Raw genomic sequence first — 20,476 nt, forward strand, 5'->3', positions numbered from 1 at the left:
ATTTCCCCAAACACTGTGTGCCTGACTGGAAAAAAAAAAATTACTGTTAGGCTTTTAGTGCATTAACTGTACAGGACTTCTGAAATAACATTTTAAAAATCTGGACTTCATTAGTATCCTTGCCCTAGTGTTCAGCTGTGATTGCCCACAGCAGGAACTTTCATCAAATTTATACAGATGCTTGGAATAAGAAATGACAAAGTAACTGCAAAGGATACAGGGGCTTGGTTTGTATGTTCATCTGTTTTCAGTTCACACACACACACAAAAAAAAAAAAAAAAAAAAAAAAAAAAAAGAGAGAGAGAGAGATTGGAAGCCATTTTTTAATTAAAGAGAGCTGATAGCCCTACATTTCTGATAAAGACATGAAACTACAGAACAGGGAAGCAGCCTTCAGCTTTTCCATGGTCTTGTCCAACACTTTTGGTGTATTTGGATTGAGAACTACCTTTTTTTTTTCTGTTCAGTCCAGCAAAAGAGAAGAGTAGCATGAGACCAACAGCCACATGTGAACAGGTTTCCAGTTCCAGGTACATACAGGATCTTCCATTCAGTAGTTGGAAGCTACTGCTCACAATGGAAAGAAGGAAAAGACTTCAAATAACACCAGCAGTTAGACACTGGAACTGTTTCCCACACAATGGCACTGTCCCTCACACAGTGACACTGTCCTCTAGTACTTCAAAATCAGGGCAGGTGCCCTTTGGGAGAGGATATTTTAACCACACACAAAACCTCAGCGTAGAGAGAACTAAGAGAACTGACAGAGCTATACGGTGTCAGAGGCAAGGTCGGCCTTTTTGGGTTTCAGCTCTGCAAACACTTGATTCCACAAAACAAAACTCATTGCAATATCCCCAAATATGTCATTCATTCATTTATCTTAACAAAATACACTCATGCTTATTTTTTTTTTTTTTTATTATGCATCTAGCATGAAACTCACCAATGTCAGGTCCATGTCTGTATGAACACAGGTTTAAAGATGAAAAGCTCTGCAGGTGTAACACAGACTGTCACAGTGTTCTCCTCTGAAAATCTTACGCCACTTTAACACCGAGACATGGGGGCCAGAAATAAGCAAAAGTGGGAAGCATCTAGTGAAAAACCATCAGAAACTCAAGACAGCTCTGAAGGGGGTTTGTTTGTGCGTGGTTACCGTGGCGGTGGCAGTTGGGGTAAGCTCCAATTACATCTGACCCATTGCACCACTTCACTGAAAAGGAGCTCATCACACTCCAAGAGAGGCCAAGCACAAAGGCGCTGATTTAAATTTGTCTGTCTCTGGTTCCATTAATCATGACCTCCTGACAACTTCTGGACCCCGCTTTCCTCTTCCCCCATCTTGCTGCAACCCTGAAGGGCCTCTTTTATCAGGTCCGTTCAGGCAGCACCACGTTCTCCATGAAAGCTCCCTGTGTGGCACTGGCTCGCGGCTCCAGTGGCTCCAGTTCATTTCTTTCCAGCACTAAGAGCCCCCTGACATGGTTATTAATCATGGCCTCACTGACAGGGCACTGAACTGTCTGGAGATGAAACTTCATATTCCCATCCAGGGCTCCCCAGGTAGGACATGGAATTTGTTTCATCTTTGTGTAATCAAGAAATAGAGCACGTTAGGGGAGCGAATTAACCCCAACTTCGGGTTCATAAAGGTGTCCCTGCTCTGTTTAATTAAATCTGTCTTAAAACCTCCTAATCCCAAACTAAAGACTTAATAATGCTCAGGAACCTCTTTTTCCTTACAATATATTGGTATAAACTGCTGACAGCTCAATATTGAAATAAGCATGCTGCTGCTCTACCTGACCTGGCCAGTACAAAGACCAAAGCCCACATGACTAAGACCAGCTTCTCCCAGAATGGCAAGAGGACAGTGCACCACAGATGTTAGGTATGTAAAAAGCTTTTAATTTAATGCTACGAATTGTCAGAGTCTGGGAAGAACATTAAAAAAAACAAAATAGAAATCACAAATGGAAGCAAAAACAGGGTGTAAAGGGTTGACTGTTTCTCTGAACACGCAGAGACCTGTCCTTTTAGCCTGAGGATGGCAAACCCTTACCCATGGGTTTGGCATATTACACTTTCTTTTGAGAGGGTTTTGAGGCACAAAACATCACTCCAGGCCTGTTTGATGGTGGTCAGAGAGAAGCTCTGCTCAGGTTCTCCGGATGTGGTGGCAAATGTGGTTTTGTAATTCCTTCTTTAAAAAAGTGAAGACTTGTTTCTGATTGTGATTAACAAAATTCAGGCCTAGATCAGAGCTTTCTTCCCCACATTAAAAAACAGATGGTTGGATTTGGAATTTTGGTACCAGACATGAAGTATCCTGGAATATTGATCTCAGCATCTCTTTAGTCTCAAGGGGTACAAAACCACATTCAAAATTTTAGAAGACAGCTTGTGGAAAGCAGAGTGACTCTACATGAGATCTTTAGGGAGGCAACCATATGAAGAGAAAGCAGTGTGGTTCAGCATTGGAGAAGAAAGAAAGCAGGAATAAAGCAAAGATGTACAGAGGCAGCAATGCAGCCTGTAAGGAATTCCAGCCCATGCCCTAAGCGATTCATGGGAGGCAGACCTCTTCCTATTGCTCTCCATCCCAAATCCATCCAGGTCCGTTTGAGGAAGGGTATGACTTGTAGTGCTTCTCCCTTCCTAAGATGTTCTGCTTTGCCTCAGAGACAGAGGACAGGGAGAAACCTAGAAGACTTGGACGCAGTGAACGCTGCGTCCCAACGGAACATGGAGCAAATGGAAACGGTTTCCACTCTTTCTTTCCCTAAGAGGATTATGTCAGCAGGGCCTGGCTGGCGTCTGCACCAGAGCTAAGCGCCAGGACCACGGCAGCCAGCCTGACCCTCCTGTCAAAAGCTTTCATTAAGACCTTGGTTCCCTGTTGCTCACATGGCGGCTTGCACGTGCTCCCTAAATATCCTGCATCCACCTCCAAGGTATTTGCTGATGTAGAAATCTCTTCCTCCCCCTTTGCCCCTCCTCCCAAGAACCTGGGCCCACAGCACAAACCACCGCCCTGCTGAGAAATTTTCATTACACAAGGATGGGACTCAAGCTGAATGGGTATTATCAGAGAGGAAAAGGCACTCAAAGTGTACATAGTGTCTGCTCCTCTGATCCTGCCATCAGTCAGCTAAGGGTGCACATAAACCCTGCAGAGCACTGCAGACAGCAACAACACCTTCTCCCCATGCACTGCTTGTGCTGGGAACAACCAAAGGAGTTATGGCTCTTGGCCAGCTCCGGGTGCTCTGCTCTGGCTGCAGGGCCACACCATGGGTTGGCACCTTGAGCTTCCCTCATTGCTGAAGGGGTATTTCAAACCTTAGAATTCAACAAAAATCCCAAGGACTAAAGATAGACCCTTGTAACTTCTCCTTCCCAACCTGCCTTGACCTCAGACCTGCTTCTGCCCTGTGTCCTCAGACAACCAGAACAACCACACAGATCCAAGGGGGGTGAGATCCATTTGGCTCAAACCAGGCAGGTCAAAGGACAGTCACAGATATTTCAAATAAAACCACAAATCTTTAAACTAGTTCTGAGATGAAAATGAGGGATTTTCACCATTAAGCTCACAGGGAGGAAAGCCAGGATCCTTCTGGTCAGTTAAATCCACCCAGCTGCAAAGAGTGACATATTGTGGTCACAGAACCTGCAAATGATGGGTTTTCACAGATATTTAGCTCCCCAGCATCCCAGTAACAAGGAATAGCTCTACCTGTCTTTACTCAGGTAACACTTCCAGCAGAATCAGTCAATGAATCTACATGGAAACCATCTCATCCCTTTCATCTCATTTCTCTGTTACCAATATGAACAAAACCAGGAGAAAGTCTTGCCTCTGATTGTACAGATAAATTAAAGGCAATTCCATTTACAAATCCCAGCATATAAAATTGCATATACTCCTTCAGAATAATCACCACTTGTCAAAAATCACTTATAAATCCCATTTGTTTGAAAGCATGGATTCTGGCTTCAATTTTATGTTACTTGTTTCTGAAGCAGCAACTATGACTTGAGCCAGGAACCAAAGCATCAGACAAGTCAGATGTATCATCTAATGTGGAACTACCAACTTTTTTTCAGTATTTCTCACACATGATGCCTGCCTCTACAGATGTTCAGTATGAAAGCAAAAAGGTGATCATAAGTTGGGATATTTGGAATGAAAATTATTTTTCATTTTATTTTTCTAAAAATAAATAATAGAAGTCTTTTTATGACCACCTCTCAAAAATTTGGAAAACAAGAACTACGTTTACTTGAGTGTCTTTCTTTTCATTCATTCTATTCCAATTTGCATTCTGTCACTGGAGAGGTCATACTCAGCTCCTTTTTAATTTAAGGAGGCTTGTTTATCTTCCTTTCAAATGACTGAAAAATTTGGAGAACTCAAAAATCATTAGCAAACCTTTTAATTTTGAGGAGGGATGAGCTTGTAAAGTGTTGGATCAGGTCCAATAAGTTATCGTTGCATTTCTATGGTGATACACATGGAAAAGTCAAAGAGACTAAAAATAGTCATATTTGCTATTTAATCACAGAATACTGAAGAAAATCTATTTCCTTTTTAAAGTTTATATTATATTGTATTCTCTTTAAAGTTTTAAATCCCTTATTTGCCAAAGCATTCAAAGCATGAGCCCCTCCAGAAGCATTTAGGAAACTACACATTTGTAACTACACTGCTGGAACTGTGACAGCAATTTCACCAATCATATTGTTCCTTGGGCTACCCAAAGCCCTCCTCTTTCCAGAACCTTTTAGTCCTTTAGCAAAGAACTAGAAAGACTGTATAAGCTAATGCTTGCAATCTAAGATGCAAAGCAAGTCTTAACTCCTGGGTTAAATTAAGGATCCACCTTTTAGCAAAAACCAATTATCCAAGCAGCAGCTATAAAGACGATAATCTGACACATTTATAGGGATCAGGTTACCTGTCCACAAACACACACACTGCAGATAAAGGGTACAAACTACTGATATCAAATGTAATTCACAAGTGACTGGATGCAGCGTGCCTGTAACCCAAGCCTTAATATGAGAGCCTCAGTGACAGAAGGGCATTTCATGACTAGTGATTGCCTGAGGTGGTTTAAGGCAGTTCCACTTGCATCTCAGATGGGCAGCACGTTTTCCAGAGTGCAGACTAACGCTGCCATCTCTTTTGGATGTCCTTCTCTGTCCCAGGTGGCAAGAAGCCCAAGCAGAGCCAGTCAGGACTCAGCCTGGACAGGAGAGAACGGGTCCAGGCACGGGGCTGGGGCAGAGCACACCACTGACAACTGCAAATGCTGGCCTTGAGCACTTCTGAGACTCAGCCCAGTAATTCCTGAGCATCCTGGCACCCTACATATATCCAGGCAGGAAATAATATTTAGAAAGGGCATTGTCAAGTCAGCCCATGACATTGAAGGGTTTGATTTTCTGATAAAATCTGTTTCTGGCCTTTCATGCACTCCTCCCCAAATATGCATCTTGCAAAGTCAACTGGAGAAATCACCTTGAAATGTGGTCTGCCAGTGTAATAACATTTAAGAAATGACCACAAGAGCCACTGCTAATTAAAGCCCACCAAAACAATGGGATCTTTTTAAGAGTTTATGTGTGTGCAATATATGCATAGTGCCTATGTCTAATTCCACTGTATTCTAAGCAAGTACCTGTGCCACAAGGGATGAACCTGCACTGTGCACAGCACTAGATTCTGCTTTATATGCACAGATCCCAGTGTAAAGGCAGATGGAGGGGCCAGTTGTGTTAAACCCAGGTGATTATGTCACAGGTTTGGGGTTTTGTTTTACGTTTTCTTTACCAGCAAACTGTCCATTAACTTTACTGAGAGCAGAAAGCAAAAGGAGAGGAATTTGTGAAGTTGGTAGCCCATATGGCTGGTGGGGAGTTAATCTGTGCCTAAGCAGCAGGTCGCATGAGCCAGGCTGTCTGTTGGGGTTGTTAGTAACCTAGGGGCAGATCACGGAGCAGCAGGGAAGAGGATAAACTCAGCCTACAAATACAGTCAGGAATGTGGCAGGAAATTATTTTTGAAAACATACTCTGAAGCATAATAGCAACGATCAGACGGTCAGGCCGTGTGCATGAAATCTATCTGGACTCGGGGCACACAACAGGAGGGCACACAAGGGTGTGATAAAGCAGATTGGGTGTATGCTCCTGGGTCCATACATGCACGTTAAAACATAAACTCTGCTCAAAGAAAAAGTGCAGGCACACCAGAGTATATCTAGACAAACACTGCTTCCCCTACTATTCCAAGCAAATGCGAATAAGTTATTTGCTTGTTCTTCATGCAAGCCATCTGCCACATAGATAAGGTTATATAAAATTATTAATTATGTCGACACCAAAGAACAAAAGATGGAATGAGCAGAAACTGAAAGGTGCAGGCAAGGAAAGAATTTTTCTTAAAGGAAAAAAAAAATCATAAGGCACACTTCAGGTCACAAGAACAGGACAAAACAAAGCATTTGCACTCCAAGTACAGACTGTGACACCGGGCAGGGAGCAACACGATAGAAAACCAAGAACCAGGTGGCACCAAGGAACACAGTCTGAGGAAACGTGGAGGTGGTCTGCAGGTTAGACCAAAAGAAGAAGGAAATCTAATTAAACTTTTAAATTTAATTTTTAAAGTGTCACTCAATAAGAATTTGATGCTCTAAGCTTTTTCAGCATTCAAGACAACAATAATACAGCAAACAATTGTCTAGGCTGGAACCCTTTATTTTCAACCACCTTTTTTAACTCATCTCTGACATAACCTCAGATAACATGAACTCTCCAGCTATTGCCAACTTTAGGGTAAGAAATGGTACATATTGGACAATTTAAACAACATGACACTACACTTTTGTGTAATCTGCCCTCATTTTGAGAAGAAGGGGTAAAAGATTATCAAATAATCTTTGTGAAAATGTAGATTTAACAGCACCAATGAACCCTTTACTCTACAACCTGTCTTCGGCTGCGGCTAACACAGGTTGTCCAAGAATGTAGGAGCAGGGCACTGCTTCAGCCATATACTCTTCTACTTGTGAGGAATTTCAAGCTCAGGAACTTGTCAAAGCATTATCTTTGTATTTACTACTAGTGATCAGTGCGCTAGCAGGACTTTATTTTAGCCTCAGCAAAGAGCAGCCCTCTTTACTGACCATAACAAATTGTAAGGCAGTTCAACTCAGAGGGAAAGACTCAAAACTTCCTGTCACAACTGAGAGCTATTCTTCCCCAAACTTAAGCACCAGAACAAATCAAACGTGACAGATGTCATTTGTATTACATATTAGCGCACTACAGGAAAGCCAGAGCCCACCAGCAATGTATGCTGTAAAAAAAGTCCCAGCACAGACGGCATAGTTAAAAGAAGAAAAACCAAACAATATGAAATTATTTTTATGCAACCACTGATATTCTTTGAGGCCACTCGGAAACATTTTTTTTTTCCTGAAAGTGGCAAAACGTTGCAAAGTGAATGAAAAAAAAAGATTGCTTTTTAAATAGGAAAGGCTGCACCTTGCCTCAGGTGAACACTGGAATGCTACTTAGGTCCATGTACAAAGTCAGGCAGAACATCAGTTTCTGTCAAAAGTTTTGACAGAAATAACGTTCCTCTAGATTAATGCCTGTCCCCAAAACTGCAGGATGACAGTAAAAATGACAGAGAAGAGTCTCTCTTGGGAATACAGATGAGCTTTGGAGGGGCATTAGATGTAAACAAAACCTTAAAGGGAAGAACAGGTCAAATTAAATGTGAAAAAATCTTAAAAGAAGTTTTCCCATGAGAGACCATTAGTCAGAAATTAACAGTATTTTACTTCCAGCAAATTGGAGGAATGGAGAGTCACTGGCTGGGCAGAAGCACTGCATGCTACTCTCTGGATCGTCCCTGTATCTGCCTACCAAGTTTCAGAAGTGCTTGTCCTGGCACAGAAGGACCCTGTCATGCATTTAACTTGGTCTCTGCTACCTCTCCTCTCTTAAGAGGGGAAATCCTGTCTAGTGTGAAAGAATCTTATCACAGTATCCTAGAGAAAGGTAAGAGGAGAAATCAGTCTTTAGTGGATGAATGGAGTAGACCTGAGTATTCCTCGAGCCTTAGCAACTGCAGGGCAACCCCACGTCCTTCACTGCCACAGGTCTGCACACTGCCAGCCCTGCCCCAGACACCAGCAGCACTAGGGATGCAAGTCTCATGAGCAGAGTACCTCTGAAGCTAATTAGCACATTTACACATCAGCTGAAGGTGAACACTAATCCTTTTCCTCCTCCTTAACCATCAGACTCCACCTTGGTCGCACAGATAATTGTCCAAAAAGACTGTGCTAAGCGTCATCTGAATTTTAAGGTGCATATGGGATTCAAAGCAAACAAACTGCTGCTGAATATTCTTTGCCTCAAAAGGGTATTTCCATTAGTCTTCAACTTCTGCCTTTCTTCAGGTTCAGATAGTCTACATAAATTGGTTTACAGACACCTCTCTGGCTTGTTACCTTTAATTCCCACAATCCTTCTCCAGTTCTATCCTAGACCTGCAGTGTGACCTCAAAGATTCCAGCTGTCACAGATCACAAATGCTGACATATTGCTCTTGAATTCAAAGTGAGATTTCTTCTAATACTTCACTTCATATATGAAAAAATTCCTTCCCTCCTGCATTTGCTCCCCTTAACCATCAGGCCCTGCAACAGGCGAAAATATTTCTCTGCACTGAGAACCACTTGTTTCAGGTGAGCAAGAAAGAGAAAAGGAGGCTCATATATTCAGAGGGCTGGTAGCAGCTGCCTGCTGGTGCTGGCACTCAGGCAGTGTGGGGCAGAGTCTGACCTTGTATATAAATTATTTCATCAGGTATTTCAGCTGACCAAAGAAAGACAAACTGAGCTCCCAAATATTTCCAATACTGACTGCACAGCTCCCATCTCTGATGGGCTGAGGGTGCTTTGCACTCCTCAGTTCTTTAACTGGCAAATGGAAAACTGTCAAGTTAATGGGGAGGTTTTGTGTGTGCTAATTATAGCACACAAACCCTTATTGTCTCTGTTCAAGGCTGGGTCACACTCCTGTTACAAAGCTTTTGTAACTCTACTAATGTCTTTAATATAAGCTCCTATTAATTGTATGGTCAATTCTTAAGCCCAGTGCTACTGAATTGCAGTAGCCAGGCAGCTGACTATAATTACAATGTGCTTATAGTGTGCTTAACCTGCATTTATAAAGCATGTTAATTCTCATGATCCTGTTTTAATTTGGTGCAGGATTGACAGCCTTTTGATTTTACTCCACAGATCAGATCTAGCATAAGCAGCAGCCAGGTAAATATGCCATGCTGTCCATGTGGAAGGAGACGACACAGCACTTCATTCTTGCTCAGGTAACTGGAACCACACTCTCCCTACAGCTCTCTGCAAGTGTTTTGGGTTTTTTTGGTGTGTGTGTTTGGTTGGTTTTTTGGGTTTTTTTTTGGTTTTTTTTTTTCCTCGCACACCCCAGCTCATTAGAAACCTCTATCTCCAAAACAGCCACCCCTTTAGAAGGAACAAGTGTGAGTCAGGGAAAACAGGAGCTGCTGTGAATGTCACCATTAGTGAGGGATCCACAGCCTTCAAAAGAAGAGTTACTCTATCCATGAAGCCCCCAGTTCTAGGCCCCCATGCAATATTTAAGCAATTTTAGAAACAAAATTAATTTTTTCCTCAACTGTTTCAGACCAGGTCTGGATTCTACAGGTGAATGCAGATCAAGGGAAACATTGCTTCCTCCATTTGCTTTTTTTTGTCTATAAAGAAATCCTCAGAGAAGCCCTGATAAGAAGCAAAATTCTGCATAAATTGGGAAGGAAAACAATCCCTTCTTTACTCTGCTGGCTGTCAGCCCCATGAATATCCATTTCTGAATGTTTTAGGGGCACTGAGGCATTTGGGTCTTCCTGGTGCTACTGCCATAGGTGCACTAGGATCAGGGAGCTCAGTGCTTATGTGCTACAGGACAGGAGGGGGGTGAGCCACTCACAGCTGAGATGTGTTCGGAGCTCAGGATGACAACTGCAGCTTGGCTATATCCAGCACTGACCCCACTCCCCTGACACTCCAATTAGAAGGTGGCTCCTACCTACAAAAGTTCTCCTTTGGAGAATTTGGCAACAAGTTCTCTTTGCAGCAGGGTTCAGTTTTACCTTTCCTCCTCCCCATCTTCTCTTGGTTGTTCAGCAAATAACAAATAGCAAATAGACACTAGAACAATTAGTGACTTGGATACCATGAAAGAAGAAGAAAATGTGGTGTTTCCTCTAAGAAGATTTAGGACAGGTATCAAAAATAGAAAATGCTGCTGAAAGATGTGAATTTATTTTATGCTTGAGGAGTGCAGGACATGAATCAATGAACTTAAGTTACCACAAATTCAGTATCAAGGAAAATCTCTGCAGTAAGAACAGTGGCATGCTGGAATTGGTTGGCAAGGGATCTTCCATTCTTCTCTGTTTTTAAGAGCTGGCTAGCTAAACACCCATCAGGCACACCTTAGCTAAAGGGCAGCTCATTTTAAAGCATATAGAGAGATAATGACTTACCAGGATTTCTTACCATCTTTTTAAAAATTCTTTTAACCTTTATATCACTTTTCTTTGTATGTCTACCTATTTCTCTCTTATTAGCTAGCTCTTTGGCAAAAATAGTTTTAAATGGGTACATGGTTATTTTAGAACTTAATACCAATATCCAATCTTTCTCATTTGTGTTTCCTCTCTTGAAAGAGGTACAAAATCCCTCTATTAATTCATGTGACTACACTGATAAATATTGTCAAATCAAAATGTTCTTTGGAATAAAGCAAATTTATGTACACAATGCTGACTTCAAAAAAAACTTCTTTTTTTTAACAATAGGCTCTCATGGAAAAAAATATAGAATGGTTTAAAACTGTTTTAGAAGACAGTTTTCAGCAAAAAGGACCTTTGACTGCTGTTTTCAAAAGAAAACAAAACCTTCCTAATTTGAAGAAGTAATTGCGTTGTTCCTTGTATGGTTCTCCCAACATTTCCTGTATTAAACTCCCCTTTAACATATTACTTTTATTTCTTTCTATAGGTATTTTTCTAAAAACAAAGGCCACCAAAACCTATAAACTGGAAGTGTTTATATTGCATATTAGATCACTGCCCCAGCGCACTAGCACTTGTTTAAACACACGCTCCAGCAAGAACACCTCAGCTTCACAAATTCAGAGCCTGCTTAATCTCTGTTTAACAAAATCCAGACAAGGAAGCCCTGTGTCCCCAAATGCTGCTCTGCCTTCATCCCAACAGGCGGGCTCTGGGCTGCTCTGTGCCTGTGATTATTGCCTTTCTCTCAAGGCCACTCTCTTGCTGCAGGATGTCTCATTAGCCCCGTCCCCGGCAGGGAGCTGACATCCAATTAAGCAGCTGACAGTCCTCCAGTGGCTCCCACTACTCCTCTAAGGCTCTGTTTACAAACACAGGCTGCTGTGCCCACAAAGCAGGGGAAGCTGAAAGTCCCCCTGCCAGGCCAGTTTGTTCAAAACGTTCAGAGCCCTTTAAACAATACCTTTGTAGGGTAAAGCTCGGGCTTTCTGCGTGCAGCAGGATGCAGCTCACCCTGACGGCGACAGCTGCATTCGGCGGGAAAGGGAGCAGCAAGTGGGACTGAAACAGCAGCATCGGGACTCGGATCCCAGCTGCAGCCAAAAGAAATTAGCAGAGGGGGAGATATCACTGGAGTCTATATGGGAAAACACCTAAAGGTTTCCTCCAGAGTGATGTAAAGGTCTCTCTGACAAAGAAATAAGCTTTTGAGTATAAAAGCACAAGTGTTCCAACACCTGCACCAAGGAAGAAGTCATTTTACCAACACATAGCAAAGAAGCTCCAAGTCCCCCATACACTCTAGCAGGAACATGATGCTCCTTGCAGAGAACAGAGGTTTTCAATTTGCAGGGACTCACTGTGGAATGCCTCTGTCTTTGATCTGTATGTGTTGGTCTCATTCACTGGCACTGGGAGCTCTGCTTAGATTTTTTTCCACTCCTCGGCCAACTCTAAAGAAAAAAATTGCCCAGAAAACTATGATCATTGCTACTCAATTTCCATTTAGCACCAGCTAAACCAAATAACTGCTCCTACTAAGTTACAGGTCTGCCTTGGCACAACAACTTCAAACCTAAGTCAGAAAAGCTTCCCCTAACTCAGCAGCTAGGAGATCTCTCTCTTGCAGCAAATCTGAAATTAGACTTCAAATTAACATGTTTCTGAGTATTTACCGTATTTTTGGGATGATCTACATCCTAACTTTTACCCCCAGCTCCCTTTTTGAGATAGGTACAAAACCACAAACCAATCCAGTCACTTTCAAATCCGAGCCAAATTCAGCGGAATTTTTCAGAACCGCAGTCTCATCTTTTTAGATAACCTGCACTTGCCACAAACCAAGGCAGTAGCTGATTTTTGCAGTGACAAATGACAACACTACCTCAAGAAGGTCTCCACTGCATCTCTGGGTAAGAAACACAGTAGAGATGATCCCAAGAGAGACAGGGAAGCACCAAATCCTGGTTCTTCTTTCTTCTAAAGATGTTTTGCACCATGCAGAGAGGCTTATAAAGTGTGATGCTGGGATTAAATGCCCATTCCTTCAGATTTCTTCCTCTCACACTATTAGAGTGATATAAATAAGAATTTATTGAGAATTTAAGGCTGAATATTTAGTCTCTGTACTTTTTCTTTAATGCAAATATTCCTATTTGGTTACACAGCAGGCAAAGATTTCAGCCAGAGAAGGTCCTCACAGACAAACACAAAACAAGGCTTCAGCCAGAAATACACTGTAGAGCAGATTTAATAGCCTGAGAATTTACCCCTCCACCTCCTCTAGATGACTGTTGACTAGAGATGAACGTGTCAGTAGCCTGTACTTGTAGTACAAGTGACATCAGTGCTTCCAGCCTGCAGCAGTGCAGCTCAACCAGGTGAACTCAAACCATCTTCAGCAGCAATAGGAGAACTCACAGGGACTTCACAGTCTGGTCCTCAACTCACCTGCAGCATCCTCTCACAGGAAATAAAGAAATAGATGAGGGACAGGCACCTATTTAGCCTCAAAAATAACTTCAGCTCCAACCAGCTAATCACAGCTGAAAGGACAGCGTCTGCTAAGAAAACCTATTGCTGTATCCGGGTGAATTATATTCCAAATTATTGTGTACAGATCAACTTAACCTATTAATCAACTGCCTTAATTCATTACATTATAGAAGCAATGATGATAATTGCCACAAACACTGTGGTGTGACACCAAAGCCACAAACCAGCCAGCACTCAACAGAATGTGAGCCATGTATCTGTGTCCCAGGTCCTGGGCCGTGCTCCAGCCGCAGCCTGGTCATAGGAAAATTAAGAATTCTTTCCAAGTTTAGATCACAGCGCTCAGGACTCGGCCCAAGCAAGTTTTTTATGAAAAAACACCAAAATGGTGATTTCATGATCTCTCCAGGTTATCATGTCTGCTTTTTTTTTTTTTGTTTGTTTTGTTTTTTGTTTTTTGTTTTTTTTTTTTTATTCCTCTCATATCTAATTGACATATAACTTTTCCCAGATTTTGAATGTGAATTTCACTGTGCATGTCTGAGTTGCTCTTTGTCTTCTCTGTATACCCCCACAGCAGCAGAAGACTGCCATCAGATTAATTTAGCCTTCTCCTCCAAGCTAAGCAAGCCCAGCTCTCTCACTCTCATTCTCCTGCCTCCTGACCCACTTATTTGCCCTTCTGTTTGATTTTCCAGTTTGACAACAACTTTCTTGCATTGTGAAGGCCAAAACCAGATTCATTACTTCATATACAGCTTCACCAGTGCCTAGTAGAGGTCACCATCTCCCTCAGCCTACTGATTGTGGTCTTGCTAATGCACCCCATCACACAGATAGCCTCCTCTGCCCACTTTTGCTTTGTCTAGATAGTCATAAAATGATCAGTTTGTTGGCTGGGTCAAATCACTTATCCCTGGAGTTCTTTTTGATGCCTGTTATTAAAACTGTCTTCTTTCTATGCTCAGCATTTGCAGTTAAATGACATCTAAGAACCCTAAAATAGTTTTAAAAGTTTGGGCAGAAATAAGCTCACCCTGCAGACCCATAAAAAAACAGTCTCTAACTACACCGTTTTGAATCCTGTGGCACAGACCAATTCACTTGTGAAAGACCAACAGATGGACAGAAAGAGACACCCTCCTCCCCCCTCTGGCTGGTATCAATTCCCATTAAAGACTCTCCTGTGTCCAGACTGTGCATGCTGACCACTCAATGCAGGCAAAATTGCAATCCACCTTGATTAACTTCCTAACAAGTTCTTTGCGCCTCCCTTCTTGTTCCTCTACCAGTCGCACTCCTTCTTTCTAAAGTTTTCCTCTAATTAATTCCATATTAAGCACTGAAAATCGGCAGGGTCCTCTCAGACGCCCCTTGTCCCTTTCTGTGCAGACCCTCCGGGTCCCCAGCGCTAAGCCCACTGGTAAAAAGCTGACATCTGTGCAGCAGCTCCCAGGCTGCACTTTCAGGTACAGCATGTGTTGCACCTTGAACTACCGTCTCATTTCAGACCCCACCATTGAGACCAATTAAGTACAGAGCATGCAAGGAGCTGACCGAGCGTCGCACGCTGGCTATAACCACAAGGACTTAGAGGCCCCAAATCTGTTATTACCAAGCTGTTCCTGACAGCAGCATGCTGCCTCCTAACAAAAAGAATAGATTAAGATCAATCAAGTCTCCCTCTGCTTGTCAGTGGGACTTTGGACCACACCTTCCACCCAAAACTTCCCTCCTCTCCTGCTTCTGAACACCTAGGCAGCTCCAGGCTAACAAGGTGGCTGCTGAGTCAAGCATGAGCTGAACCATATGTTCATAATTAGTTAACTTCTTGCTTTATTGCTAGAAGCACTATCAATAAATCAGTGACAGCCCGTAGTGGCCGTAGGAGATGCAACAAGCCACCCCCAGGCAGCACAGAGCTCTCCCCTCCATGTGGGGAACTGGCCATATTTCATTCCAGCTGTGGCATTGTGCACTGAATTAACTTTATCCTCAATTTAGAAAGCCAGCATGAAATCAAGAGACCTGAGGGAAAGAATAGAGAGAAAGAAAGAGGGAGAAAAGAGGAAGGGGAGGGAGAAATCCTAGCAAGTCAACTCAAAAAAAAGTTTGCTGTGTGACCGTCTACAGGGATGGAGCTGCTTAACCCATTGCTGCAAGGCTGGTGGTAGGCAGCGCATTAATTAATAAGAACCTTTCTGCCTCTTATAGCCTGGCGCTGTGGTCGAAGGTTTCTTAGCACAAGCTGAAGGGGGAACCCAGTGATATAATTGTTTTTGAACCAGTCACTGTTAAGTTGCAGCCTGAAGAGCACGCAAAGCAGAGCAATAGGTAACAGTGGTGCCAGGATGAGCCTGGCTGGACACACCATGAGCTCTCGAGGTGAGTGCGCTCACACAGAGCTGTGTTCAGCTCGAGCAAAGTGCCAGGACAGGACAGATATCCCCGGATCTGGGAAGACACATGACAACTATCACACTGACAGGCATTAAGGCAGATTCCCTATGGGCAGTGCAGAGTGCTGGAGGCTTCTAGACAGCAATTCATAACACCTGAATTGAGAGCCTACCTCTCCTATGGTCCTCAAATCTCTGTGTACTGCAAAGTTACACAGGCAACTTGATCATGCACAACTAAATGCTGAAATGCCTGTAGTTAACTCATCCTGGGACCATTCTGCCTGTCTGGATGCTTAGCTGAAACACAGCCTGTGCTCGCAGTGCTCCCACTGCCAGCTTCTATCTGGTTGAAAATGCACCTGTAGAGGTTATTGCCATAAGGCAGAGTAAGTGCTATCATCCTCCTGGAGCCCATGGCACTTTGAAAATGCAGCATAAAATAATTTTTTTCCCCCATATTGCTCAATTTCACCCGTCCTCAAAACTTAAATCCAGCTGTAAGACCCTGAGAGAAGGCTTCCTGATTTCCTCAGCTGAAGCTCCTCGCTGCGCCCGGGTGGGAGCAGAGGGAGGGATGCTAGCAAGCCCTCTAGTGTCCACCTGCGACATCCTCCTATAAAACATCCCAGGGTCCGGGAGCGCACGAAAACCAAAACATTTACAGCACTAAACTAACCCTCCAAATTCATGGTACCAAACCACATCTTTGAAAGAATAAAGTCTATAATTAGTGTTACTTTTGAGAATAAAAATGACAGCAATTACAGAGGGCTATTCCTCAGTGAGAACACCTAACGTGGCATCTTCCTTATCACACATTTAGGGTAAACAAAGCGGTAAAAGCAAGTTACTGAAGGGCACTTAGCAGGCCAGCAGCCAATCCAGAAAGGAGCACTGCAGGGTCTTTCAGTTTCCCAGCAAAGTATTTTGTTCCAGGGGGCCACACTTCTCTGTGTCCAAGGCACCAAGGGTGCTTGCCCAAACTGTTCCTTGTAGATTTGTACCTCCTGGGCACTGGAGATTACAGAGAAGTCTAAGCCCTGTCCCTGAACATAAAACTCTTAAAATTTGTGGAATTGCAAAACAACAACCATCAGCTAATAGCTGTAATCTCAGATTAAAAAAGTTCTGTTCAAATGAAGCTGCAATTTCTCAAACAACAGTACACCTTTCTAGCTCTAAGGGGGAGGCCAGCGAACATTGACCAGAGCCAACTGAGTTCCCATGTGCATGTCAGGAGTCTGCTGAGATTCAGTGCTGGCTGTGGATGACAGACCAGTCATTGCAGCTTCTGTGGGTGGCAAGAGGTCTCATTTCTGTGAAAGAGGGAAAAGAGAGATGATACAGAATCCACATGAGCTTCTGTATCATTTAAGTCTCCCTTCCAGTCACCTCAGGAGACTCAGACACAAGAACCTGGAGTCAGGAGAATGTCTCCACTCCAAAGCCTGCTCTGTTGCACTGTACTAACCTCTTCTTTCTTTCCCTGCTGTACTATTACAATTTGCAATGGAATTGTAAAATTACAGTAAGGCATGGATGAATCCTGCTCCCTCATCCAGGAGCAGTTAAAAACCAAATACTTCTCTTGTTTCCTTATTCACTCTCAGGCCTTTTTGCATTGCTTTGGCACAGTATGAGGCTGCCAAATGGATACAAACCTCCTCCCACCCCTTTCTCCACCAGGATAGCATAAAATATAACCAGACCAAAAAAAAAAGAAAAAATCCTGTCTGCAGTTATTATCCACTGCACATCATTGCTACAAGGGAAGTCATGCTGCCATTGAAATGTGTAAACTTTTGGTTAAAATTAAATTTCAGCAAAAATTCAGGGAAGAAAACAGCTCCAATGTGTTTTGAATGGAATTCTTTTAAAAGGCTTTGGGATTTGGAAGACATTTACTCTTTTAATCCATTATATCAAAATAATTGACAAAATCACAATGAAACATTTTGTTCCTTCCTAAAAACAAAAACCAAAGAGAGGAAAGAAAAAATTCTCTACAGAGAATTAAAAAGCATTCAGGTTTCATTCCAACGAGCTGGGCGTCAGGACCTCGGCATTCTTCGAGAAAAGAGATTATTGTCTCCAGCCAGCTCTGGTGTAAGCCTGTAAAATCCTCTGCCAATCTTTTAGATGAATTACCAGCCAACTAATTCCTTTTCATCACCAGTTCATCGAACACTACCTGCATGGACTAGGAGCTGGAAATTTTGTGTACACAGTCAGAGCTGTTTTACTAGGATATCTCCCCAGTGACTTACTGCTTTAACCCAGCCTTTGAAAAGTATGCACAAAAACCCTGACATCTTTCTCAGCTCATGACAACAACATCCTCCACCTTCTGACCCCCAACACATTTACACACGTCCTAGAATCTTTCTTTCATTATTGATTAGGGAAGGCAATGCCATACAGCTCTGCAATGAAGAGATGCCCTCACACATATTTACTCAGATCAGAGATCTCTGCCAAACATCCCAACTGCCAGCCAAGAATGGAAAGTGCCCAGCTCTACACCCAAAGCAAGATGGAGAGAAGCCAGAGAGCCAATTCCTGAGCCACAGCCAAGAGGAAAAGCATTGTTAAATAGGCAAAGCCCAGTACATTGGTACTGGCAGCACCGTTCACACAGGAGGAGCTCACGGGCCAGGTTAGAAGCAGGCAGATGCACACATCAGTGGATGATTAGACTTGAGGTCCCAGTCAGCTCAGTATCTGGTCCCATGAAAATTCATCCTAATTTGAGCTAAATCCGTGAGCTAAGCTTTTCTGGCAGGCCTCCCTGCAAAATAGTTTGACTTCAGTAGAAAACACCATGGAGAAAAACATGGCTTTTCAGCACACGGGTCTTTCTCTTGTAAAAGCAACAATTTCCCCAAAACCACGACGGTCAACACCCTGAGCACGCTCAAGAAAAACTGTTTCTGCCATCTGTTATTTAACCCTGGGACTACCTCAGTGCATTTGTTTGCACTGCTGAATCACTTTCTACCATGTAAAGGTTACTTAGCTGCAGCACGGCAGCTCAGTGCAGTGGGAACCTCTGGAATGAGAGACATCGACAGCAGCAGCAAGCTGCTGATGCCAGCCAAGAACAGGCTTTGCTTCCATAACTACATCATGGTTTATATTAAACCTCCCATCCAATTAACCCCCAAACGTCATGAAAAGTTATCAGTTCACAATTAATTTGCTCTTCTGAAGCCAATTCGTCTCGGCCAAGAACAAAGGGACTCATTTGGCCAGGGGCTACATGAGGACATTTTTTTTTTTATTAGAGAAATGTGAAATCTAAGCAGACACACCAGTCCTGATTCATAGATGAAGAACTGAAATGAAGATGCAGAGACTGACTTAGGTCTATACCGTAAATGGGTGATGTCCTGAAGTTTCAGGCATTTAAGTGCTACTATAAAACTCTGCAACCTCAGACCCAGAAGTAGAACATATTTCTCTTCCATACACCAATCAGATTGGCAACAGTAACAAATTCTCACCAGCAGTTTTCAGGAGAACCCATCAGCTCATCAAAACCCAGCCCTGATATCAGGACCTTTGAGTTCTTTTATGATACAATTCCAGCCAAAGAAAAGGGCAAGAAACAAGCAATAAACAGAGCCTGGGATGAGCTCCGAGAGAGCATGTCCATAGGATACTAAACCAGGAGAGTGTCCTCCTCTGACAAAAGGTCAACATACCCAGTAGAATTCATGAAAACATTCAAAAGAAAACCCTAGAATTATAAAATTTATTAATTTTTATCCCCTCACTCTCAATGGCATTTTGCAAGCATTCTGTAAATGTACTCTGTGTTCAAAAAAGTTGCACTTTTTCCATTTGCCTTGCCACTTCAGGAAAAACTCATTCCTGTACCTGGGGGTGCAATCAAGTGCAATCTAGAAGACTGCTACTCAGATGGCAGACAAAACAGAAAAACAATTACACAAATCCAGACAAACACAGCATAGACTGTTGTTTCTAATACATCAAATGGCACACACAGCAAAACAGAAAAAGCTAAAGCCACAAATGTCCATGAACAAAGTCAGATTGGAAACTGGAGTGAAATTCTGAAGAGTAAAAAGTAGTACCAGCATCACAAGAGCAAGTCTCTTCTAATCCTGCATCTTCACAAGCACTTATCTGTGTTTACCTAACAGATCTCTCTTCAAAGCAGGGACCTACTGTTCCTTTTGAAACAACAACTACATCCACAGAAGAGACCAATATTTGCTGTTAGCAGGGGTAATAACAGATGGGGGAGCACTTGTGGACACAACACAGATGCAATTCAAACATGGTCCTTAAACATTTCACCTGTAAGGATATTCCATATGTAAAAAGTGCCATTACCTATGTAGAAAACCTTCAACTTTCTCAGATAAATTCCATCTTCTAGTCACTGTCTCACCACTCTTGCTGTGAGAAACTGCAGGTAAACCTGGAAAAGTGTTTGCAGTTTTTCCATCTTGTAGACACTTTTTTTCCTTTATTCTAAACTCTTGTGAAACTCCACAGTACCAAAAAGTATCAACCAGGGAGAGCTGGAGCCCAACAGCACTGAAGATTCAGTTTGGCTTAACTGCTTTTTACAGGAAATAAAGCCCATGGGTGTATTCACTGCCACCTGACAGTGATTTCAAGACCAGTAACTGGTGTGAGAGACTGATGAGAAGACTTAAAGAGAAAGATTTCCCCATGCCTTTCTCTAAATAATGGTGTGTTACGCAGCAACTTGAGTAACTTTGATCATCCATCTGAGAAGCAGGATAATATAAGCTGGAATATTTTCTGAGATGATTTCCTAAGGTTAGGAAAGATTGTAAAAGAACCTGCCTTCCTCGACCTAAAGAAAAAGACGTGTGACAGAGCTTTGCAAAGACATCAAGACTAAACACTGGAGAGGGAGATGAAGGGTCTAAACTA

General features: G+C 42.7%; 1 protein-coding gene across 1 annotated transcript in view; it reads right to left on the minus strand.

The window, feature by feature from the left end:
• The window catches only part of OSTN (osteocrin), an 85,329-nt gene extending 65,241 nt beyond the window's left edge, over nucleotides 1–20,088 (minus strand). The window contains exon 1 of the mRNA XM_040074443.1: nucleotides 19,904–20,088. The gene's annotated coding sequence lies outside the window, so the exon portion shown is untranslated. The remainder of the gene's footprint in view (nucleotides 1–19,903) is intronic.
• Nucleotides 20,089–20,476: the final 388 nt, after the last annotated feature.

The sequence above is a fragment of the Hirundo rustica genome, chromosome 10, assembly GCF_015227805.2.
Source record: "Hirundo rustica isolate bHirRus1 chromosome 10, bHirRus1.pri.v3, whole genome shotgun sequence".
In the NCBI taxonomy this organism is placed as follows: domain Eukaryota; kingdom Metazoa; phylum Chordata; class Aves; order Passeriformes; family Hirundinidae; genus Hirundo; species Hirundo rustica.